The 26,100-nt window shown below is 37.3% G+C and overlaps 1 long non-coding RNA gene across 4 annotated transcripts; it reads right to left on the bottom strand.

Annotated features, from left to right (window-relative positions):
* Positions 1-5,770: 5,770 nt before the first annotated feature.
* On the bottom strand, positions 5,771-6,395 carry LOC149184794 (uncharacterized). 4 transcript variants are annotated; one of them, XR_016257804.1, is made up of 4 exons: positions 6,332-6,395; positions 6,188-6,239; positions 6,029-6,117; positions 5,771-5,848 (listed from the first exon to the last, which is right to left on the bottom strand). It is a non-coding gene; the product is annotated as an uncharacterized LOC149184794 (long non-coding RNA). The 4 variants fall into 4 exon arrangements; XR_016257802.1 differs by lacking the exon at positions 6,188-6,239 and having other exon boundaries at positions 6,332-6,390; XR_016257803.1 differs by having other exon boundaries at positions 5,777-6,117.
* Positions 6,396-26,100: the final 19,705 nt, after the last annotated feature.

Here is a 26,100-nt window from a genome sequence, read left to right as displayed (position 1 = left end):
AGAGGATTTGTTGAGATATTTTAGTGATATTGAGATATTAAGGGGATTGAGCATTAAATTACATCATTTTCAAAATTGTATAAATAGGAAGGGGTTTTGAGAGAAAAATACATTGAGATTGTGAGTACAGTGTAAGGTTTTCTACTTGGAAGCCTTAGGGCTTATGTAAAAAGGGCCATCGATTTGCATATCTGGCCAGGAAGAACAAGAATTGTAAGTATTTTTTTATGATAAATGTGTTTATAACTTTATTGGCGGAATTGTATTTATTTTCAGTGATTGGAATGAAACCGAAGTTCGGTGTAGGTTAAGATTTTAATGCCAGTTTGGAAAGGTCGATTTCACTGTTTGTACAACACATTGGCAGATTATATATATATGAATATCTGCAGTATTGAACAGAGGTATATTGAAGCCGTGAAAGTGTAGGACATGATGAACGCTGTTCTCATTTAATTTTAATGGCTTGATAATGTGTATGAAAATCGATTCTGGAGTTTTAATCGATTAATTGTGATTCTAACTTGTGAGGAGGTTTTAATTATTGGAAAGCACTTCAGAAATTAAGAGTTGTTTGCGTTAAAAGGACCAATGAATAGCATCATTTGTTGGAACAGTCTCAGCTGGAACAAATGGCGCTGTTGTGAAATCGATTAAAAGGTAAATGCAGAGGGTAACCTATTCGCTGTAATGATTATTCCAAATTGAAATTGAATCCATAAGTTTGTATTGTCATCCTGAACGCTGTCATTAGAAGATACAATATTCACAATTCCGGAATGAATGCATTGGTTGAATTATTAAACTGAACGCTGTTTAGATGGTGGCTCGACTGCAATTGAAAGAAGGATTGCACGTGGTATAAAATTCAGAGGTAAAAGGTATGTGGAGCGTGTTAAAACAATAACCAATTGCGTAAATCATAGCACAATCGATTTGTTGAAGTGTGGAACCAGAATTGAATCTGGTAATTGGAAACTGAAATTAATAAAAAAACGCAGAGTTCTGGTATTAAACGCAGAGTTCTATCCAATGACCGGACAATCTGTCCATTAGCAACGAAACAATGATGTATTGAAATGCGAAATGAAGAAATTATGATGGAAATTAACTTGCAGTAAATTTTGAAATCGATCTGTGGTATTGCAACATAAATTGTTGTGTTGAACATTTTCTGATGGATGGAGCAGGCGAGGCACATTCTAAATGAGAGGTAAGCGCATTTACAAACATGTGTTAACATTATGGTTGGGCATCATTGCGTTTTGCAGATATGTGAATGAGTTGCCGAATGAAACGCAGTACTGTATATTTGAAGCTGTTTTGACAATGAGTTGAAGATTCATTTGCAAAGATGTGAAAGGCGCAGTAAGGACGCTGGCAATTTGATACAGAAGCGCAAAACAGTATGGTAGTAAGGGCATATGAAGGTGAAAGGCATCCAAGTAATCAGAAAAGAAATTGATGAATTCGACTACAGCTTGGCAAGTGGTAAGAATGTCTTCTGTTGTATTAAATAGAGATTGAAGACAGATTTTCAAAATCTGAATGACTGAATGTTTGAAAAGGGCGCATTTGAGTAAGAATTAGTCTAAGCATTCCATTGCTTAAAATAATGTCAAATTAATAATTGCGCATTTGGTCATGTTTATTGGATCAATGAGCATGTACAAGATTTGACATTGGGATTGAAATGAAGAACCAGAATTGAATCTGGTAATTGGAAACTGAAATTAATAAAAAAACGCAAAGTTCTGGTATTAAACGCAGAGTTCTATCCAATAACCGAACAATCTGTCCATTAGCAACGAAACAATGATGTATTGAAATGCGAAATGAAGAAATTATGATGGAAATTAACTTGCAGTAAATTTTGAAATCGATCTGTGGTATTGCAACATAAATTGCTGTGTTGAACATTTTCTGATGGATGGAGCAGGCGAGGCGCATTCTAAATGAGAGGTAAGCGCATTTACAAACATGTGTTAACATTATGGTTGGGCATCATTGCGTTTTGCAGATATGTGAATGAGTTGCCGAATGAAACGCAGTACTGTATATTTGAAGCTGTTTTGACAATGAGTTGAAGATTCATTTGCAAAGATGTGAAAGGCGCAGTAAGGACGCTGGCAATTTGATACAGAAGCGCAAAACAGTATGGTAGTAAGGGCATATGAAGGTGAAAGGCATCCAAGTAATCAGAAAAGCAATTGATGAATTCGACTACAGCTTGGCAAGTGGTAAGAATGTCTTATGTTGTATTAAATAGAGATTGAAGACAGATTTTCAAAATCTGAATGACTGAATGTTTGAAAAGGGCGCATTTGAGTAAGAATTAGTCTAAGCATTCCATTGCTTAAAATAATGTCAAATTAATAATTGCGCATTTGGTCATGTTTATTGGATTAATGAGCATGTACAAGATTTGACATTGGGATTGAAATGAAGTCTCTAAATTGGATTGAGAATGTAGACTGTAGTTGGATGATGTGTATAAACACATGAGCATGTTGATAATTATGGTTGAAGTTAAATGTGAAGAAAAGATTCCGCATAAATGGCATAGATGTGAATTTGCCAGGAATGTGAAATTACAAGCTTCTGCAAATCTAAATGGGAGAAAATTGCCGCGTGTACAAGTGAATTGGGCAATTATTTGAGGTGCATGCTTTATATGTTAAAGGGAGAAAGTTCCTGGGTAATGCAAGCTTCAGGCTTGCATCAATGATGCGTGTCAGAAAGCCAAATACTACTTTGTGTTCTTGTTTGTTTTGTTTTGATAGCAGTTTGAATCACACACTAATAATAATATGATGATCAAGAACTTCACAAATTGTTATCATGAACAAGAAGAATCTCACTAATTCCTGAATGCCCTAGATTCTTCAACACACCCTTCATATTCTTGGGGTCAAGTGGGTCTTTTACAGATCTAAGGGAGCTCCGGATGGTATTTAAAGGCCTAAAGGTTGAAGCCCCCTTATGCTTCCTTAGGAGCCTCGCAATCTTTTCAGTTTAAGATATTTCTGCAAAGTTTTAGATATTTGACATTTTTGTAACTTGGTATATTAATGATAATTGAGAAATTTGACTTAAAATGTCAGTAACACCTCCTATAACCCATAAAAACAAAAGTGATATGATAAGTAGTGTTACAAATTATATCCCTAGAATCCCATTGAAATTTGACTGCATTATTTTAATTAGTATAGTTTAACTATTAGACCTTCTTATCATTTTTTAGCAATCTAATCTACACAATCTAAGGGTTCAAAAATACAATTCAAATAACAAAAAAAACTTACAATCTCACCCAATATAGATATAACTTTGCATATATATACACCACTTTGATTTTTAATTTTTTAAATTCAAATGAATCAATTTATATAATAAATAATAGCCAATACTAAATTAAATTATCACTCTATCAATTAAGATATAATTTATTAAATTATCAATCAATCAATCAAGATATAGTTTAACCATATTGTAGTGTTACAAATTATATCCCTAAAACCCCATTGAAATTTGTTTTCTTAAATTTTGAAAAAAAAATAAAAACTTTTTATAATTAGACTGCATTATTTTAATTAGTATAGTTTAACTATTGAACATTTTTATCATTTTTTAGCTATCTAATCTACAAAATCTAAGGGTTCAAAAATACAATCAAAATAACAGAAAAAACATACAATCTCACCCAATATAAATATAACTTTGCATATATATATATATATATATATATATATATATATATATATATATATATATATATATATATATAGATATAGATATATGGCTTTGATTTTTAATTTTCTTGATTCAAATGAACCAATTTATATAATAAATAAAAGCCAATTTCTCCACTTTTTACTAAATTGAATTATCAATCAATCAATTAAGATATAATTTAACAATATTGCAGTGTTACAAATTATATTCCTAGAATCTCATTGAAATTTGTCTTCTTAAATTTTGGAAAAAAATAAAAACTTGTTATAATTAGACTGCACTATTTTAATTAGTATAGTTTAACTATTGAACCTTTTTATCATTTTTTAGCTATCTAATATACACAATCTAAGGGTTCAAAAATACAATCCAAATAACAAAGAAAACATACAATCTCACCCAATATAAATATAACTTTGCATATATATATACACCACTCTGATTTTTAATTTTCTTAATTCAAATAAATCAATTTATATAATAATTAAAAGCCAATTTCTCCGCTTTTTACTAAATTAAATTATCAATCAATCAATTAAGATATAATTTAACCATATTAAAAATCTACAAAATACTTGTAATATTAAACCAATAAAAATAATTGTTTAAAGTGTTGAACCTATTTATTTATTCAAAAATACAATTGAAATAACAAAAAAACATACCATCTCACTCAATATAAATACAATTTTACACATATATATACACCATTTTGATCTTTAATTTTCTTAATTCAAATAAATCAATTTATATAAAAATAAAAACCACATTCTCCACTTTTTATGAAATTAAATTATTAATCAATCAATTAAATTACACAGGTTTACCATCATGAAATTTTCACGTGGCTGGTAATGTGAAAGTGAACTTGGACTTCGAGTCATATATATGTAAATACCGCCATCGACCAAAAAAAATGTTTGCATTGGGTTTTTCTGTACATATTATTCCAGGGGCACATATTTATGCACTTAGTTATGTATGTTGTCGTGCACTATCATGTAACACGGTAAGGAGATTTTTGACTTTTCGTTAGAACCCTTCGGCATTATATTTCTGTTTAATCTTTTCATGTTGTTAACTCCAGCTTGACCTTCGATTTCAGAAGCCGAACCAAACTAGAAGAGCTCCAAGCTATGAATGTTATATATATACAAACCAAAACTTCAGACCTTTTCGGGTAAGTAAATTAAAAATCAAACGCTCGGTGAAGTCGGAGCTACACAGGTTTATGCCATGGCACATTTTTGGAACCACTTAGTTGCCCATTAAACAAAACCCTTGTTCAATCAAAATAACAAAAGTCAGACTAAGTCTAGCTTGAAGCCTCGACTTAAATTTACATTTCCACCCAGAAAAACCAGAATCTCATTCGATAGAATGATTACAAACATGGACACCTTGTTCCCGAAAGCATTCAAGCAAGATAGACCGCCCTAAAGTTTGGTAATGAGACCAACCTAGAAATCAGAAAGTGGCAACCCTAAGTAAGAGGACTCATCCAAACCCAGCACAACCATAAGGAAAGGACTTCTGCAAAGTCTGATACCTGTAGATGCATGAAGAATGAGTTAAAAATAAATAAAAACTCTTTAATGATGAGCCTATGTATTACTCACAATATTTTCAAGATTACTCAAGATAAATAAGCTCTCGAATGTCGAAGACTGTCTGTACCAGAAACCCATGCATCAAGTTATTAGTGGCTCGAATCAGGTGAGATGGAATAACCCAAAATCAAATCCTGTCATGACAAATATTACCTCTTCAAACTCGATGGCCACCAGCATCATCCTCTTTTGGGCAAGTAGGCCAGCAGTAACCCGTACTCCCAGCACAGTGAACTGGATGGGCAGAGAAGCGTTTGCGTTTAGAAAATGGGCTGCGTCGATCGGGATGCTTTTCATAGATGAAGCAGTTGGAGCGGTGATGAGATCTAATGGTTAAAATTTTTTGAATCGTCTAACAATTGATCAAAGGGTGCTAAAGGTGACAGAGTGGCATTTCGGGGGAGTGTTCTCAGAGGGAAACGCACGCTCGGTGAAGTCGGAGCTACACAGGTTTATGCCATGGCACATTTTTGGAACCACTTAGTTGCCCATTAAACAAAACCCTTGTTCAATCAAAATAACAAAAGTCAGACTAAGTCTAGCTTGAAGCCTCGACTTAAATTTACATTTCCACCCAGAAAAACCAGAATCTCATTCGATAGAATGATTACAAACATAGACACCTTGTTCCCGAAAGCATTCAAGCAAGATAGACCGCCCTAAAGTTTGGTAATGAGACCAACCTAGAAATCAGAAAGTGGCAACCCTGAGTAAGAGGACTCATCCAAACCCAGCACAACCATAAGGAAAGGACTTCTGCAAAGTCTGATACCTGTAGATGCATGAAGAATGAGTTAAAAGAAAATAAAAACTCTTTAATGATGAGCCTATGTATTACTCACAATATTTTCAAGATTACTCGAGATAAATAAGCTCTCGAATGTCGAAGACTGTCTGTACCAGAAACCCATGCATCAAGTTATTAGTGGCTCGAATCAGGTGAGATGGAATAACCCAAAATCAAATCCTGTCATGACAAATATTACCTCTTCAAACTCGATGGCCACCAGCATCATCCTCTTTTGGGCAAGTAGGCCAGCAGTAACCCGTCTCCCAGCACAGTGAACTGGATGGGCAGAGAAGCGTTTGCGTTTAGAAAATGGGCTGCGTCGATCGGGATGCTTTTCATAGATGAAGCAGTTGGAGCGGTGATGAGATCTAATGGTTAAAATTTTTTGAATCGTCTAACAATTGATCAAAGGGTGCTAAAGGTGACAGAGTGGCATTTCGGGGGAGTGTTCTCAGAGGGAAACGCCTTACGGCGTAAATATAGTTTCTTCTGCGGACTTCTTTTTTTAAAAAGATAATGAAAGTAAGATGAAAGCAATAAGTTTTCATGATTTATTATGTTATTACGTGATATATAGAATTAATGGCATTATATTATTTTAGATTATATATTAAATATTTTTTGATAGATATAAAAAATTTATTGAAATTTTGGTTTTGTGGTTCTTTATGCTGTTTACGCAGGTCACACCGCTTGCGGAACCAAAGGCATGAGGTCATTGCTTCAATTTTTTAAATTGATATGAATGTTATTAGTTGTGGGGAGGCAAACAAAATTTAATGAACTATAAAAAATCTGACATCATGCTGTAGCTCTAGACAATGTATTGCTAGCCGGCAAGAATGCAATCCTAAAGAAAGTTAGAGATGGGGTTGGGTTTTTACATGCCTCAATTATCTATATATTTTCTCAACACTACAGTCAATCATGCTGGCCTTTTCAATCAATCTGAGTTTGATTCCTTATCACTCTCAAACCCTCAACTTCCATGGAGTTGTTTATTTAGGCGGAGGAATTGCCTGGACGGCGAAATGTGACTGGAATCCGGGGAAAAAATTTTCAAAAAATCTTGTAGAGACGATGTTTGAATGGTGGAAATGGATTCAGCACTATAAAAAAATGTCTAAGACACCTAAAATTTTGAAGTTTAACAACTATAACTTGGATTTATAAAAATACTTGCCAAATTTTCTCTAAATATGACTAAAATTTCCATAACTTTTCGAACAGTTCTTCCAGTGAATTAAACTACTGCATCCCTTTCCCTTCCCAAAGTATTATATTCGATAACAAAAACAATATGCCTGAGTTTTGCTTAGTTCAAAAGATTTGAGCCAAAGACACTCGAAATACTTGCAGAGGGCGCACCGACTGATTATCAGGCAAAAGATTTGCTATGGGAAATCGCAACACTTCACTAGATTTATTCATGACAGTTGCGAGAGCCGTGAGGGATCGGAGACCGAACACTAATGTGATGACATTTTCGCCAAAAAATTTCATACTTTAACTAGGGCCTAACAAAATTCACTTGGCTATTTCACTTTTGCTCTGCCACCAAAAGCGGGTCAGAAAATTTACCTAAGCTCGGAGGAAGTACCGGAAATTATGTACAATGGAGCAAATGGAGCAAAAGTCGATTGCATCAAGGCACTTTTTACATGGGGAGATAATCCAGAGCTTCTTTATCCATCAACCATGGAAGAAGTAACATTTAAACAGTGTTTGTTCTTAACGTTGAGAGATTTTTTAGTAAAAATCACATAGAAAATTTTTAGTCGACACATTTCGAATCATCTAGTGTGGTTCATCTTTAGGACAAGATGAAGAATCAAATTGTGGCATCAAATTAAATATATGTAGAGAGATGTTTTCTAGTTGTTCGAATATAACAACTAGTTTTGACAAAAAAACTATAATTCAAAATTTTAATATAAATAAAGTAACCGTTGGAAATTAGTTATAAATAATGAATTAAATTAATTTTATTAGTATTATTTTTTTAATCAAAATGGAGGTCCAATAATAATAAAATCAAACTTAAATATTCTAAACAATAAAACTAATAAATAATAATAAGAAAAACTAATTGAATAAATAAATAAAATAAAAATATAAACAATTAACAGTAACAATATAAAATAAATCAAAATAATGAATTAATTTTATTATTTAAATAAAAAATAAAGTACTTATAGGAAAAATAATAATAATTAAATAATAAGGTCAAATTTAATTATTCCAAATAATAATAACAATAAATAATATGAAAATTAATAATAATAATAATAATAATAATAAATTAATATGAAATAAAGAAATACCATAAATTCTGATTATATATATATATATATAGATATAAACTTAGGAAGAGAACACAGGGATCCAACACCTGCTAATACTCCAACCATCGTATCTATTGAGATTGATAGGCCTCCTTTCAATTTCCAACGTATCCCTAAACTTACGGTGATGAAAATGATCAATCTTTGCAATGACTCTGGCCTCTTCAATGCAGATGTGATGTTTTGTCTTTTACACATGTTCTGCAACTGTAAACATAAATTAACAAGATGCAGTACAACAATTCAAGGAAGATGGTGAGTAGCACCCATTGGTTGCAAAAATACAAATGGTAAAAATAAAGAACAATCAATAAAGGACTTCAAACGTATACCACATGTTGCAAAAACATTGCAAGCTCCCAAAAGTTAACAAATCAAAACATGTTGCGAATTCTTCGGCGTATTTCATAAAAAGAAAATAAAATCCATACCACTAATTCTTGGCCCTCCAAACTAGATTTGTTCCGAAGGTGTAAGGCACAAATCAAAACATGTTGCAAATGTTTAGCATATTTCATAAAAAGAAAATAGAATCCATATCATTAATTCTTGGCCCTCCAAGCTAATTTATTTATTTGTTTTTATATTATATATATATATATATATTTTTCTGAAGGCCTAAGGCGCAGAGCGAAGTCTCCTCCTATGATCCAATCCTACCTTTGTATAGCTAATCCTAGCATCTTGAAAAAGTCCAAAACAAAATTTCTAATGGTAAGAGTAGGAAAGCATTAAGAATTGATGATATGGCCCTGATTTTGAACTCCTATTATAATGTAGTCAACTAATATGACTCTAGTGGTTTCCATCATTGCATCGAAAGTGGTCTAGTTGAGGTCCCGTAAAAGCAACAATCCCCTGAAAAACATTTTATTTTATTTTTGTTTGTTAAGTTGTCTATGATCCTTTAGGCTTGACCTATGTCTTGAGGAGCTGCGACCTAAGGGAATTTAATCTGTCGAAGTCACCCGGGGATCGCACCCAGCCTAAGCCACACCATGCCTGTGATCCAATCCTACCTTTGTATAGCTAATCCTAGCATCTTGAAAAAGTCCAAAACGGAATTTCGGAGGGTAAGAGTAGGAGCCTATGATCCAATCCTACCTTTGTATAGCTAATCCTAGCATCTTGAAAAAGTCCAAAACGGAATTTCGGAGGGTAAGAGTAGGAAAGCATTAAGAATTGATGATATGACTTATATTGTAGTCAACTAATATGACTCTAGTGGTTTCCATCATTGCATTGAAAGTGGTCTAGTTGAGGTCCCATAGAAGCAACAATTCCCTAAAAAACATTTTATTTTATTTTTGTTTGTCAAGTTGTCTATTATCCTCTAGGCTTAACCTATGTCTTGAGGAGCCGCGACCCAGGGGAATTTAATCCGTCGAAGTCACTCGGGAATCACACCCAGCCTAAGCCACACTAGGCACAACCACCCCCTGCGAAGTTTGATCCTAGGTCGCCTTGTTGACGAGACCCATCCTCAACCAGTTGTGCTAGTGGGACTTGACCCCCAAAAACCCCTTTCACACTCACCACTAAGACCTTATATCCTTTCCATCATTTCCAAGATATATTTGTCATGGTGTCTCAATCTCATTTATTTATCTTATGTGTTTAGTCCATGACTTTCTTTTTCAACCTTCTACATCTTGCCAAGGGTTTATCTAGTAAAAACATCCCCTCAATTTACTATGTGTCATTATCTATACTATATCTTTGATCCCTATAAATTCTTTCTTTGAGCAAATTAGCATGTTCATAGCATTTTTGACATCTGAAAAAAAATAAATAAATAAATATATATATATATAAAATCTACAATTATGTTAAAATTAATCAAACATTTATATTATATTTCATTTTTGGAAATCCATATAAAAACTTCAGAGTCAATTTAAAAATATTTAAAACTAAACCTCGTTATTCTAAAATTTTTAGCAATTTTAATTTATTTATTTTTATTAAGAAAAATACACATTAAAAACTTTAATATTTTCCACTTTACATTTAATATATAAACAACTTTATTTTATTTTTTTCCGAAGGTGGTAAAACCTATCAACTCAGGTGTCAAACCAACAGTGAGGACAACCATCTCTGGCTGCTATCCGCGAATGCTGGGATGACTCATCACTGTTAAATAGGAAAACCACGCCACCTGACATAACCCTGCTGGTGGTCCGTAATCGGGAGCAGGCTCTCACTCCTGCCAGATGCCTCTGGGTCTTGGGCCGTTAACCTGTTTCCTTACGTCCGAGGAAGACGAGCTCTTAGCCAAGCAGAAGCAGTTTTACGGCATACTCCAGGCCGTATATAAACAACTTTATTATTTATACTATTAAAATATTTAATAAATAATATATTCGTTTTAGATTATTAAAATCTCTACATTAAAGTGGGGATTCCGACGAGGGGACAACAGTACCAAATAGAAGATAACAAGTCAACTTATCCACAAGGCAACATGTGGAGTACGAAAAATATGGGATTCATAAAGTAGGAATATCAGCCCTTCAAATTCTTCATTCCGGGATCTAGACTGGCAAGGAGTTAGATTCTAACAAAAGGAATGCATGAAAAAGCGATTAGTCACTGTGAGTTTATCTTTGTTTTAAATTATTTACTTCATATTATTAAAATTAAAAAAAATCATAAAGTTAAATAAATTATAATTTTATTTTAAATTATTATTATATTTATATTTATATCTATTTATTTATATATTTTTATTATTAAAACAAAAATTTTAACTATGGAAATTTAATTTACTTTAGTATAGAGATTTTTAATTTGTAAATAGGTTTTGTTACAATATCATGGTTTATCAATCTCTCATTCCAAAAAAACCATAACTCGCTTAATATGTCACATGTTCTTATGGGATTTTTTAATTAAAAAGGAAAAAATGTCATAACTACTTTAGAGATAAATCTCAACCTTTGATTTGTGTATACTACTAAGAATACTCTAAAATATTCCATAGAAATTAAATAGCTACCAACCACTTAATAATTATTGATAATTAAATTCAAATTCTAGAAAATCTATTCCAAAATAAACACACCTATCAACATAAATACAACATTAAAAGTATAAGAAATATACAAATTATTGAAATAATGAATATATTATAAATAAGATAAACTTGAAAACTTTCTTACTAAAATGCAAATTGCAATAGTAAATATCTTGACTTATACTTGCCTCACAATGTTGACCATGTACTTGGAACACTATGTTGAAATCTTGGAAAGCCAAATAAAAAATTTACTAAATAATAGTTAACAAACAAATCAATAGTAAGACATAAATGTAGAACAAAAAGGTCACTAAATAATAGTGGATAAACAAATCTGTTGTTAAACACAAATGTAAAGCCAAAAAGCCACTAAATAATAGTGGATATACAAATTAATATTAAGGCACAAATGTAAAAAATAAAAATAAAAAATCCCAAAAACATTGATAAACAAATCTAAAACACAAATGTAAAACAAAACTGTGGCTGAAATTAATGATAAAAACAAATATTTAATCTACAAATCAATAGTCATGGGTCATGCCGACTTTCTGTTTAACCTACAAATCAATAGTCATGGGTCATGTGGACCTTTTGGTTGCTCGCTCGTCTATGAATGAGGTCGTTATTTTTGAATTTTGCTGAGTGGGAGTAGGGCTGGGATTTGGATTTCTCTTCTTTATGCTTCCTATTTTATGTTTAAAATTTTTCCTTATGATAATAAATTAACCCTTTACCAACAAAGGTTTGATAAAAATATTATCCTTCAATAACATAGTTATGTTATAAAATTTCACATATTTTCTTAAGGAAAAAAAAACAAAATGACCATAACACACAAATGACTTATTGAATCCTGAATCTTGGTGTGAAATTGCATGGAAAACTCAAATAAAATATTTGGAACCTTGAAATCAAATGTCCTTAACCCAAACATGCCATAGCAATTGTATATATGAGATATTACCTTGAAATCAAATGTCCTTGACCCAAACATGCCATAGCATTTGTATATATGAGATATGACTAAGGAGATCTTTGGGACATATAAGATGACCAGCATAGTAAAATTGTTGAATATTATTAATAAGAAATCAAAAGTAGATTGATTAATTTGGTTTATGTTATGATTTACTTAATCTAATATATACTATCATATCTAAATATAAAGTATAAATTTGGCAGTATATATTTTAGCATTGTTTTTTATCATGGGATATTCACTATGTTAACAAGATTGAATGCATAGTATCTAAATATTTTAAAAATTAAAAGACTAAACTTATAACAAATAGACATTGCAGACCTCTTAACATCGTGTTATAGGATTATGTTTTGGTTTCTTCCTTCAATATTACATTCTCAAAGAGAAAACACATTATTTATGAAATTTAGTAAGAAGTAGCAAAAGGACCTAGTGTTGTTTCCCTTGCCCCATCTACTAAAGGAAGAAGCAACGTGATCACCCCTATTCAAATTTCATAGCCAAAAGCAGTGATAAAAAATCTCGATATAGTAAGGATTATGGATTAAAAATCCTTTCTCCCACTCAGTTATATATACCCCATTCCTCTACTTTGAAGGCTCCTCCCTTAGCTAACCATCATACTCCTTTTCCTTTCAAAGGAAGGAAGATGAAGTTGAGTAGATATGTAGAAGAAGAGGATAGGAGCACGGGGATTCAAAACATCATCTTTTAAATACAAAATAACAATAACACAATGAAAAACGATCACAAAAAATTGAGGAAATTAACAACTCCATTCCAAGATCAATAGGATGAATGAACTTAAGTCTCCAAAAACAGAAGGAACAAACCAACCTAGCACTGGATGGTTACATGGAAAGAAGCTTCGACCAAAATTTACTAGGAGAAAAATTTAGGAAGTTAAATTTCACCAATGGACTAATTCCATCAAATTTTCCAAAAAAATCACTAATGTACATTTTTCTAAGATGATTGACCCAAATTCTATAGGATAAATGTGTTTTAGTTTGTAGAGGAACCAAATTTTCTAAAAACTATATCAAATCATTACAAACTTAGATATTTTAACAAAATTATACCCAAAACTATCATGGTTGATATTTTAAGAAACACCATGTTTCGAGTTTGTTCAAAATTTCCCATGTTTATCAAGAAACTAAAGAAATTCTGATAAGAAATGAGGGCTTTGGACTCTTAAGAAAAATTTGGTAGCGAAAATATGAATGATGGAATTTTTTCTTATAGTGTAAACACCTTAGCTAATCCCCTAATATGAAAATTGTAAAATGTTCAGTGAACTTTTTGTAATGATTTTATATAGTCTCCTATAAAATTTTGCTTTTTTTTTTGAGGTAAAAATAATTTTATCCCATAAAATTCGGAAAAACCTTCTCAGAAAAAAGGAAAAATATTTTTTTCGTGGAGCAAAAGCATGAAAATTTAGCTCATATACAAAATTTAAACCCTAAAATTTTCCCCAAATTTATAAAAAGGAATGAAAAGAAACTATCTAGTAAAATGAAGTGATTGGACAAACTTCCTCTTCCTTCTGCGTAGTTTGGAAAATCGCATGAACTTGCTCCACTTCCTCTTCCTTCTGCGTATTCTGGAAAAGCACATGAACTTGCTCCACTACCTCATCCTTCTATCATTGTTGCTTGTCCAATGCTTCTTGAGAAACCACCAGGTCCCCTGCCCGATTTCCTTCCATCCCTTGTTCATTTGCTCCACACCCGATGACCAACTCCAATTTGGCCAAACACATCTCCAACGTATCATTTTTTAATTTCACAGTATCAATTTTGGTTTGGAAAAAACCAATTTTCTATTCTAATAGCGCCCGACAAAGATAATCCTCAGTGCCTCGCATTTCCCCTTGCTTGGTCAACAAATGAAAAATTTCCTCTCGTGTTGTCGTGTGATGATCCATTTGGCGATCAAACTCTTCTTTCTCTAAGTTGGGCAAACGTTCCATGTTAAAATTGTATGCCCAAATCTCCTGAACTGCAAGTCTTATGATGAACCTAATCCAAAATGTGTTCAACATAACAAGGTGCAGTCGTTCCTTATACCCCTACTCTACTAGCTCTTCAATTGCATGAATTTGCTCACCCTCTTGAAAGCTATTAATTTCCTTATACCGACTTTGGCTCAAACATTCCATCTATGAGTTAAATTCTCTGTCATGTCTCCCTGATGCCATTACCAATTGGTACCTCAAGTTTGCCTGACATACCTTGAAATTAGAAGGATTTTCCTTGTGTATCCTTTTAGCATAAATGAGTATAGGATGTAACAATCGTTTGATGTTGGATTTACATGAGTTTACCTATGCAAGTCAGGTGGACACACTACATCAAATTCCTTTGATGTGACAAGGCTTCCAAGGAGCTGAACAACTTGGATAGAGGGTCATATTGCTTTTTTGAGTTCGAAAAATGGGTTGTCGAGCCAACATCACTATTTTTCTACCTTTGTTACTTTTAAATATAATCTCTCTGCTTATGCTCCAAATTATGCCTTCATTTTTCATGGTAATGGTTGTATTCTGATCTCTGAAAAATTGAAATGCCAGAAGAAAAAGAGGAGAAAGCCCAATCAAAAAAACCACAAAGAAAATTTTTATTAAAATGAAGAATAATTGTAAAAACTACATTGTGGTGGACAATCTGTTCTTTTACAAAATGTGACTTGTTACTTATAGTATTTTTCGGTTACAATACCACGAGTAAATTCCATGGGTGAATGAATACCATGGGTGGATGTCACAATACCATGGGAAAATACCATCGGTAGAGGCCCCCAAGATCTGAAAAATTGAAATTCTAGAAGAAAAAGAGGAGAAAGCCCAATAAACAAAACCAAAAAGAAATTTTTTATTAAAACGGAGAATAACTGTAAAAGCTACATTGTGGTGGAAAATCTGTCCTTTTACAAAATGTGACTTGTTACTTATAGTATTTTTCGGTTACAATACCACAGGTAAATTCCATGGGTGAATGAATACCATGGGTGGATGTCACAATACCATGGGTGAATGAATACCATGGGTGGATGTCACTTACAATACCATGGGTGGGTGCCACTTACAATACCATGGGTAAATTCCATGGGTGGATGAATACCATGGGTTGATGCCATTTTCCATTCGGATCATTCCTCCCGCCTTAAGAAGCAATGGTCCCCATTGCGTGAAGTTCCCTCCTGCAAAACCTTTGTTGAATATGAAGAGCCACTGAAAAGAAGTGTTTTATGTGGTTAACCCATAACCATGATGAACGAAGATCCGAGGATAGAGATACCCTGTAATGCTTGTGACCAACTGTGATACTAACAGTGTGCACACTAGCAAATGGACTTCGCTAAACTGCGGGTTTGTGGATGACCCATAACCATGATGAACGAAGATCCGAGAATAGAGATACCATGTAATGCTTTTGACCAACTGTGATACTGACAATGTGCAACCTAGCAAATGGACTTCGATGAAGTGTGGGTTCATGGATGACCCATAACTATGACAAACGAAGATCCGAGGATAGAGATACCCTATAATGTTTGTGACCAATTGTGATACTAACAGTGTGCGGCCTAGCAAATGGACTTCAATGATAAGTATTTTGTGTGGTTGACCCATAACTGTGATGTTCGTTGTTGATGAAATAGCAGGTGCCTACATAGCCTGGGGTGGGAGGGCACGTCTCCAAAGAACCCAAGCCGAATGTTGCTATGTTGAAACTGATGAATGTGAAGCAGGTGCCTACTAAAGCGGGGTGGGAGGGCACGTCTCTAAAGGGAACCCACTTTGAATGCTGCTCCAGAATTAAAATGGACATAACTCGGTCAATATAACTTAGAATATTTATTATAACCTGTTTTTGGAAACAGAAGGACCATTTTTCATCTTCCCATGTGTTGGAAATCCTTATCTGGACACTCTAGAATCTCAAATTCGCGCTGCAACTTTTCCGCCGTCACAAAAGTTCTGAAAAATAGCTGATTTTAGATCAGTGATATCTCCCACATCCGAACTCCGATTCGATCCTTTTTTTTTTAAATTGAGCAATTTTTCGAGAGGAGCTCAGATATACAATCAATTTTCTTAAATTGTGTACCAAAATTGCAAAGAAATATAGAAGAGCCGCCGTCCACGAATTGTTGTCAGAAACGTTTATGCAACATAAATGATTTTAAATCAACGATATCTCCCTATCCAAACTCCAATTCGGCCGATTTTTTTTTTTAATTTGGATACTTTTTCACAAGGAATCTAGATCTGTTATTTTTTTTGTTAATTTTGCACCAAAAATTTCAGATCTGATATGCAAACTCGCCGCCCAAAAACATTCCTACAAAAAAATGAAAAAATAAAAATTCTTCCCGCTTGGCCCAAGAAAATGCTCCATGGAGGATGTGGTACATGCCTGAAGTTTGTTGAATATTGCTGCAAAATTTGAAACTAAAATATGCATCAAACCCTCATTCCCATGGAATCATAACTTGCTTCGATACCACTGATCCATATCTTGGGGGGAGGCCCCCAAGATCTAAAAAATTTAAATGCCACAAGAAAAAGAGGAGAAAGCCCAATAAACAAAATCACAAAGAAATTTTTTATTAAAACAGAGAATAACTATAAAAGCTACATTGTGGTGGATGATCTGTCCTTTTATAAAATGCGACTTGTTACTTATAGTATTTTTCGGTTACAGTACCATGGGTAAATTCCATGGGTGAATGAATACCATGGGTGGATGTCACTTAAAATACCATAGGTGGATGCCACTTACAATACCATGGGTAAATTCCATGGATGGATGAATACCATGGGTTAATGCCATTTTGTATTCAAACCGTATTGTTGGCTTAGTGGGGCCTGACCCAGGTTCAGAGTTGATTTAACCAAGCAAATCCTGGTACTACTGGCCCTTTCGGCAATAGTCTGCGGAGCGCGGATTGAGGTCTCACCCGAAGTAGTATGGGAGGGTGCTAGAACTAGGTTTCCACACCCTGGGGATGTCTGATATGGGGCGATAGGGATGCGATCCAACCTTCGCGCTTACTGGGCTACGCACACCAGCGGGCACTTTGCGTCCTGTGTTACTGCCTTCGCGCAGCTCTAGTCGCAGCGTGACCCATGTTAATTACCCAAGTCTCCTTAATTAGGTTTTGTTCACTGGTTACTTAGAATATTTTCGTACATAAGCATTCATACAAGTGTTTATCAAGTGCGCACATATAAATAACCAGATAAAAATAATGCATAACATCAAAATATAGATCCACGAACAGATGCACAGTACTTCGAGTCAAACTTATCTTTATTAATAATCCTTTTCAAGTTCAATCCAATTACAGACCCGACCCTACCCTGTGCACTCAATTGTAGGGGTCCACGCACTCAACTGCGGACTCTACTAGGCCTCTGCGCACTCAACTGCAAAGCCTCTTCCTACTACTACGACCCAATACACTTCAGATCCACTTATATCCTCTAACCATGCCTTCGCATCTATCTATTACTTCCTACTTCCCTATCCCTTAGAGTCTTACTCTATTTATACAATCCCATGGTCCACGGACCATGGGTAGGCCGACACAACTTTACATTAAATTACATTATTTTAGGGTGGACAACCCTATGACTAAATTGTACACTTCACGCTCTGCGCCCGTACTTTGCGGATTATTTACATTACATTAACCAAAACTCGGGCTTTAAGCCCCAAAAACATGGTGTGGGGGATCCGCTGCCCAACAGGCCCCCAACACAATCATCGTGACTCGTCCCGAGTCACTGCGCGGCGATCTTGGCATGGAGCCCTTCCAACTGTGCATGTGTTGTGTGTGAAGGTCCGCAGTGCACTGAGCAGCTGCTGACTGAACCTATAGCATCCAATTTTCTGAGCCCGCCACGGCTAAATTATTTCCTTACATCGGTACCGGCATCTACTGCGCATGTTTATAGTCTCGCGCCCTAGCCCACCCCCTCGGGTTGCGAAGACTATGTCGCGGCTGACTAGTCAGATAGTCGACCCTCCGATATAGAGCTTCAAGCGACCACCATTTACCTTGTCAGGGAATGGTTCGCCATTGATTTTACCTAACTAGACGACGCCTCTGTTTGTAACCTATTTAACTACATAAGGTCCGAGCCAATGCATTCTAAACTTTCCCGAAAATTTATCGAATTTACTATCATACAACAGTACTAAGTCATTGACCTTGAAGGTGCGAAACTTGATATGACGATCATGCCAAGCCTTTTCACGTTGTTTTTGTACCTGCTGATGAAAGCCCACCAGAAATAGTTCTTCCTCAAGTTCTTCTAATTGCGTGAGCCTCTCTTCCAAGGCTTCGCAGTCTGACATGCTTGTAAGTGCTGCGATTCACAAACTGGGTACGATGTATTCCATCGGCATGACAGCTTCCACGCCATAGACTAACCTGAAAGGTGTCTAACCCGTCAATTTTTTTCACGTGATTCTGTATGCCCATAATACGGTAGGTATGCGCAGGTCCCAGTCGTTTCGTTGCACGTTACATACTTTGGTCAACGCAGTCTCCAATATTTTGTTGAATGCCTCTACTATCCCATTAGCTTGTGGGTGGTACGATGTACTTTGCTGATGATACACCTGGAACTCCTCGGTGAGCGTGCTGATGGTTTTGTTCAGGAAGTGCGTTCCGCGGTCACTCATTAAGATTTTTGGGCACCCAAATCATGTCAACACGTTTTCGAACAAAAACTTCGTAGCCGTAGCGGCTGTGCAGTCCTTAACTAGTTGTGCTTCCACCCACCATGTTAAGTACTCTGTCGCGGTGATTATGTAGCACGCACCCATCTTTCCCTGCGGTTTGATCGGTCCCACAAAGTTGATTGCCCATTTTTCGAACAACTGCAATGTCATTTGTGGATTGAGTGGCATCTCATCCCTTCGTGATGGTTTTCCAGTCCTTTGACATATGTCGCAGGCCCGACAGTGTGCTTTCGAATCTTGGTGCAGGGTTGGCCACCACAACCCAGCGCAAAGAATCTTTTGTGCAGTTGCGCGTCCTGCATAGTGTCCTCTTATAGCACCTCCATGTGCTTCCGCAAGGATCTATCCTCATTCAAATTCAGGTACATATCTTCACAATATCTCATCGTTTCCCATTTTGTAGAGGTTCCTCGCGATGACAGAAAAGACTGCCACATGCACCACCAATTCCTTCTTCTGCTGGACTGAGTATTCCTTCGGTGCAGTCCCTGTGGTTAAAAAATGGATTATGTCTTCGAAATGATCGTCTACAATGCACACTACGAAGAGTTTTGCATCAGGTAGTCCCTCCTCCAAGTTTGTTGGTTCCTCGCTTGTCTCTATTCGTGACAAGTGATCTGCTCCTGCATTTAGGCGTCCCGACTTGACTATGACTTCAAAATCATATTCTTGAAATAGTAGAAGCCATCTGCATATGTGCCGCCCCAACACAGGCTTGTTCACCAAGTATTTCAACGCAAAATGGTCGGTGTACATCTTGAAATGTCCGCCGAGTAAATAGCATCAGAATTTTTGGAGCGCGTACACCATTGCAAGGCCTTCGCGCTCAGTAGTATAGTAGTTCTTTTCGGATTTGGATTTTCTCCGACTTGCAAACGGGATAGGGTGACCCACGCCTTCCGCACCCTCCTGTGTGAGTACAGCTCCTAACGCAATACATGACGCATCAACATGTACATGAAATTCCACGTCCCATTTTGGAATGACCACAATGGGAAAGGATTCCAGTTTCTCCTTGAGGACATATAAACTTTTCATGCAATCATCATTCCAACAATATGTAGCATTCTTCTTCAATAGTTTCTCCATCGACAATGTTATTTGAGCGTAGCTTTTGATAAACTTCCTATAGTAGCCAGAGTGCCCCAAAGTAGCACGCAATTGTTTAACACTGCGTGGTTCTTCCAGATTCAAAATAATAGCAATCTTGGCGGGGTCCACCATCAAGCCTTGTTTATAGACCACATGGCCTAGCAGGTTTCCAAAGGGAATGAGGAAGATGCATTTTTTAAGGTTCAATGCAATCTGGTGTCGGCGGCAAGTATCCAACATCAAACATAGGCTCACAACGTGGTGTTTAACTAATCCAAAGACAGTCCAATCATCCAGATAGACTTCCAAGAACTTGTGGATGTATTCTTTGAATGCCGCTACCACTATGCGCAAGAATATGGCAGGCACGTTCTTCAGTCCAAGGGAATTACGATGTAGTGAAAGCAGCCCCATTCGGTTGCGAAAGTGATTTTGCTCCTGTCTTCTGGGTGATCTTGATTTGATGGTACCATGAGAAGCCGTCCGTGAATGAGTAAGCTTCCTGACCGCCAATGTTCTCCAATACTTCATCTGTGAATGGTGTTGGGAATGGATTGAGAACACGACATCGTTAAGTTTCCTGAGGTCCACGCATATTCTTATTTTGCCTTTCTGTTTTTTCTCCCGCACTACCATAGGACTCACCCAATTGGATTCTTCTACTAGTTCAATAATTTTGGCTGCGAGCATTTTTTCTAACTCGTCGTGGACCTTTTCTTTATACTTTGGGTTCAAGCGGTAAGGTCGCTGCTTAACTAGCTTCACGTCCGATTTCAGAGTGATCTTCATCATCCCTAAGTTGCCAATGATCCCTTTTAAGTCCGTGATTTTGGTCGGGAACAAGTCTTGATATTTGCAGAGTAACTCAGCGACCTTATCTACTGTAGCATCATCCCAATAATCCCCAAGTGTCGCATACTTCGGCTCTGCTTCTATGCCAATTTTTACCTACTTTGTTTTTAGTGACGTGGTGATGTCGGGATCCTCAATTTGTGGTCCTCAAACCTCACGACAACCTTCAGTTTATGGAATATTAATATTTCGGGGGTCGTCATCATCCTCCTCTACCTACACATTATAACATTCTAGGGCGTTGCTTAACTGGGTTTCCCATACTGGTTGAAGCATTTCCAGTGGCTCCTGAGGTATTTTGAAGATGGCAGCTTTTACTGCTTGCAGCGCATCGTCAACAGTATCCGACCACCGGTCTTCAAATGTGAATGTTAGCAAAAATCCCTTGCGCAAGACATCCCATTCGCCCGTACCATGCCGGAGTTCTGTCTTAGTATACCAGTTCATGGGTATGACATCCAGGGTATGGTAGAATAAGTGTACCCATTCAGGCTGTGGTTCTTCCCCGTAGACCTTGGTCCATTTCATGAGGTGCATATGTGGATCATCTTGTCCATCGTATTTGTCTTCCAATCGTAGTTTCAGTTTCCCAAATCGTAGGCTCATCATCCTTCTGCATTCGCGCCAGTCCTCAAAATTGCCTTGATGTGTACCCCACCATCGTGCGGGTGTTGCACGTAATGCCCATTTCAACGCATTGAACCACTGCTGTTCCGCTACTGCACTTTCAAATTTTCTCAGGAATTCATCCACCGCTGTCAATCCATCATATGTTGGCAGGTCTCGTGCATCTGTTGTCACGCAACGGAGTGATCTAATCATCATGTTGCAATTCAGCGTTGTCACTTCATGCAACTGATTTTGCCAGTGCTTTACTTCTTCGTTTGAATCCGAAGCGCAGGAGCTTTTGCGCTCCCACGTGATCCTCCCATCTGCAGTCGGATTCACCCAATCCCGGTCTTGCACAGTTATCTTGTAAATACAATCAAGATCATCGTCACTTTCATCGCCGCGCACTGGTTCAGTGTAGCACCCTCCTTCGGCTGGGTCCAGTGGGACTACTACGCGTAGCGACTTTTTCTTGAAGATCATTTTGCGCTTCTTCAGATTGATGACTTCGTTCATATCAGTGGCCTAGTCTATTCCTAACAACGTGGGATAGGGATTGTTGTAATTGACAATCTCTATCACTTCAAAATCCGTTTGTGTGCTCGTGCTTTCAATATCAACTGTTACCCCTTGCAACCTTCCCATGGGCAAAATCTTCTATTGGTTCGACATTCGTAATTGAATAGGGGACCACTATAACACGGGCTTGCCCATACGTTCCCATGTTTGCTTCGGTAATACATTCACATCTGAACCCAATTCTAGGATTACCTGATCCATTTCATATTCCCCAATCTGTGCAGTCAACCTCATTTCTCTTCCAATGCGCAATGCATGCTTCCCCAATTTCCAGACGACGCACGGTCCCCCTAACTCCGCGCACTTGGTGATCAGTTCCTATAGTCCTTTAATCACCTTGTTGTCACACAATAGTTTCATGCATGTCTCCAGAAAGGTAGTAAGCATTGAAGGATCCATTCTTGGCTCTAGTTGATCCTTACTACCTGAAGTGGAGGCCTCCGTGAAGCTCTTCTTAGTTTCCATGAATGTCTCCTTTGCGTGTTCTAAGTCAAACTCAAGTTCCTTTGCAGGAGCCTTGCGAACCCATGTATCTTCATCTGGCTGCTTCCCCTTATCCTCCCCCATGGTCGCACTGCTTCTGAGCATCGTGTTCACATTCGGGTTTTCTTCACACGGTTCAGACCTCATCATTTGTACATTATGAGTCGAAGGAGGCTGGGATACCCCTTTTTCGCGCATCTATGTGATAAACGTAGGACAATCTATGGTTTCATGATCAAACTGATCATAATACGAATAGGATATCCTCGTCGGGTTGGTACAATCGCGGGCATAGTGCCCTGGTCCTCCGCAATTGTAACAAATTAACTGTCTACAGCCCCTTCCTGGTCCCATTCCTCCTCGTCCTTGACCTCGCCCCTGAAATCCAGCGCACACAATCCCCGCAGCTAGGTCAAGGGCTCGCGTTTATGTCTGCATCTGATAAGTTGGGGTTCGATCCATCATTAGCTCGTAGTTGCGAAAAGTGTGCTCGTCGTGGCCTACCGACCTGCAGAAATTACAAAACAACTGCTGGGGTGTCTATGTATACTTCTGCAACAAATGACAATTATTCGTCATGTGTTTTCCTCCTATCTGACAGATCGTGCACCATAATGTGAGTGCCACACTCGGCCCTGCCTGTGCCTCTGGTCTCAACGGCATTGGCCCTCCTCCTACCAAGTAGTTTGTGAACACTGGATAGTGATCCTTTTCATGGCCCTGGCCTTTGCATTTTATGCACCATACTTCCTCACGCGCCTCTGGCCGCGGTGCCCTATCCTGCTTCAAACTTTGCATTTCCAGGCATAGATTCTGTAGTTCCACATGGATTTGTTGAATTACCAACCCAGGGTCTTGTATCGGGGTCTCATGCAACCTCATCGCCATTTCCAACGCTTCGGCCTAGGTGGAAAGTTTCTATTGTGACAGCGCCGTCCTCAAGTGCGATGTCAGAGATGCCACAAACCATGCGCGATGTTGTCCGTCCGTCAGCGTCATATTGGCTTCGCGGATCATACTCTTCAGCCGCTGATCCAGATCCCAGGGAGTCTCGCCCAGGAGCATCGCGATTTCTTTAAACCTGATGATTGATTGTGTTTCTGACTTTGGCCTGTTGAATTCCCTATTTAGCGCAGTCTGGATTTCTGGCATCCCTGATCATGGTCTATGTTTCGCTGTAGCTCACGGTCATGTCTACCACAAACTCAGTGATAAATCCCCCTATTATCTGGTCGAGCCAATGGTCCACCGCTCGCGCGAGCTTATCTTCTGATGCCTCTAGTATGCGCACTAATTCCGGAGTCCACACTATTGGTTTGTTGAGCCTACACCTACCCTGGCTGTTGGCTAACTTCACGATCCACTCATACAGCTCAGACGGAAAGTATGAAAAGAAAATTTCGTGGATTTCCATATACACGTAGCGCTCCAACCACTTTTCCTTAGATACTTGCGGAGTTATGTTTTCCTGTGTCAAAAACTCGTGAATCTTCTTGTCCAACCACTCTTCAATTTCCTTCTTTGTTGGGTTCCAGCGGCACGATATCAGACATCCCTTAGGCAGATCCCAGTCTCGGCAACGGAACCATTTGTGGGCTTAGTGGGGCCCGACCCAGGTTCAAATTTGATTTAGCCAAGCAAATCCCGGTACTACTGGCCCTTTCGTCAACAGCCTGCGCAGTGCGGCCTAAGGTCTCACCTGAAGTAATATGGGAGGGTGCTAGAACCAGGTTTCCACACCTTGGGGATGTTTGATATGGGGCAATAGGTACGCGATCCAACCTTCGCGCTTACTGGGCTACGCACACCAGCGGGCACTTTGCGTCTTGTGTTACTGCCTTTGCACAGCTCTAGCCACAAAGCGGCTCGTGTTCATTACCCAAGTCTCCTTAATTAGGTTTTGTTCGTTGGTTACTTAGAATATTTTCATACATAAGCATTCATACAAGTGTTTATCAAGTGCGCACATATAAATAACCAGATAAAAATAATGCATAACATCAAAATATAGATCCACGAACAGATGCATAGTACTTCGAGTCAAACTTATCTTTATTAATAATCATTTTCAAGTTCAATCTAATTACAGACCCAACCCTGCCTTGTGCACTTAGCTACAGGGGTCCGCGCACTCAGCTGTGGACTCTACTAGGCTTCTGCGCACTCAGCTGCAGAGCTTCTTCCTACTACTGTGACCCAATACACTTCAGATCCACTTCTATCCTCTAACCATGCCTTCACATCTATCTATTACTTCCTACTTCCCTATCCCTTAAAGCCTTGCTCTATTTATACAATCCCATGGTCCACGGACCATGGGTAGGCTGACACAACTTTACATTAAATTACATTATTTTAGGGCGGACAACCCTATGACTAAATTTTACACTTCGTGCTCCGCACCCATACTTTGCGGAGTCTTTACATTACATTGACCAAAACTCGAGTTTTAAGCCCCAAAAACATGTTGTGGGGGATCCACTGCCCAACACATATTCTCCACCCATGTCATTGTGAACTAGAATCCCTTATTCAAGAGCAACACCTTTGCTTCCTTGCTCATCTGCTTTAGAGTACAGATGCCACTTGATATGAAATAACTCAATGGATTCAAAACTAGAGATAAGCAAGCTTATTCTTTGCAAGATGGGGGAATTGATCTTCTTCGATTTCTCCTTGGGATTGTATACATGTTGGATAACAATCATTGAGTGTCCATAAACTATTATCTTGTAGATGCTTTTTGAGATAGTCAATTCTAACCCTTGCCATAAAGCTAGGAATTTGGCTTGATTGTTAGTGACATTTCTTAATCCCTATGCAAATTGAATCTCAATTTATTCAATGGGGTTGAAGATAGCCTCTCTCGTTCTTGTTGCCCCTGATTTTTATGATCATTATTACCCACTTTTGATTATATTATTAAATATCATGTAAGGTTAGATGTAAATTAGTGGATTTCAATTAATTTAAATTCAACCATTTATACATGAGTCACACACTAATTAATGTTACAAATTAATGCTTTTTGTTTGTTTTTCAAGTTGTTTTTGATCCTCTAGGCTTGACTTGTGGCTTGAGGAGCTACAACCCAGGGGCATCTAAGCCGTCAAAGTCACCCGGGGATTGCACCCGGCCTGGGCCACAACAGCCCTATGCTGACTGGAGTTTTTAGCATGTCTCCTCCCCCTAGCACAGGGAGCAACCACCCCACGTGAGGTTTGATCTTGGGTC

Source organism: Pinus tabuliformis, chromosome 3_2 (assembly GCF_031772625.1).
Source record: "Pinus tabuliformis cultivar Carrire ecotype Pingquan chromosome 3_2, CPIR1, whole genome shotgun sequence".
NCBI lineage: Eukaryota > Viridiplantae > Streptophyta > Pinopsida > Pinales > Pinaceae > Pinus > Pinus tabuliformis.
The sequence above is the reverse complement of the archived record's forward strand: the minus strand, read 5'-3'. Positions and strand labels throughout refer to the sequence as shown.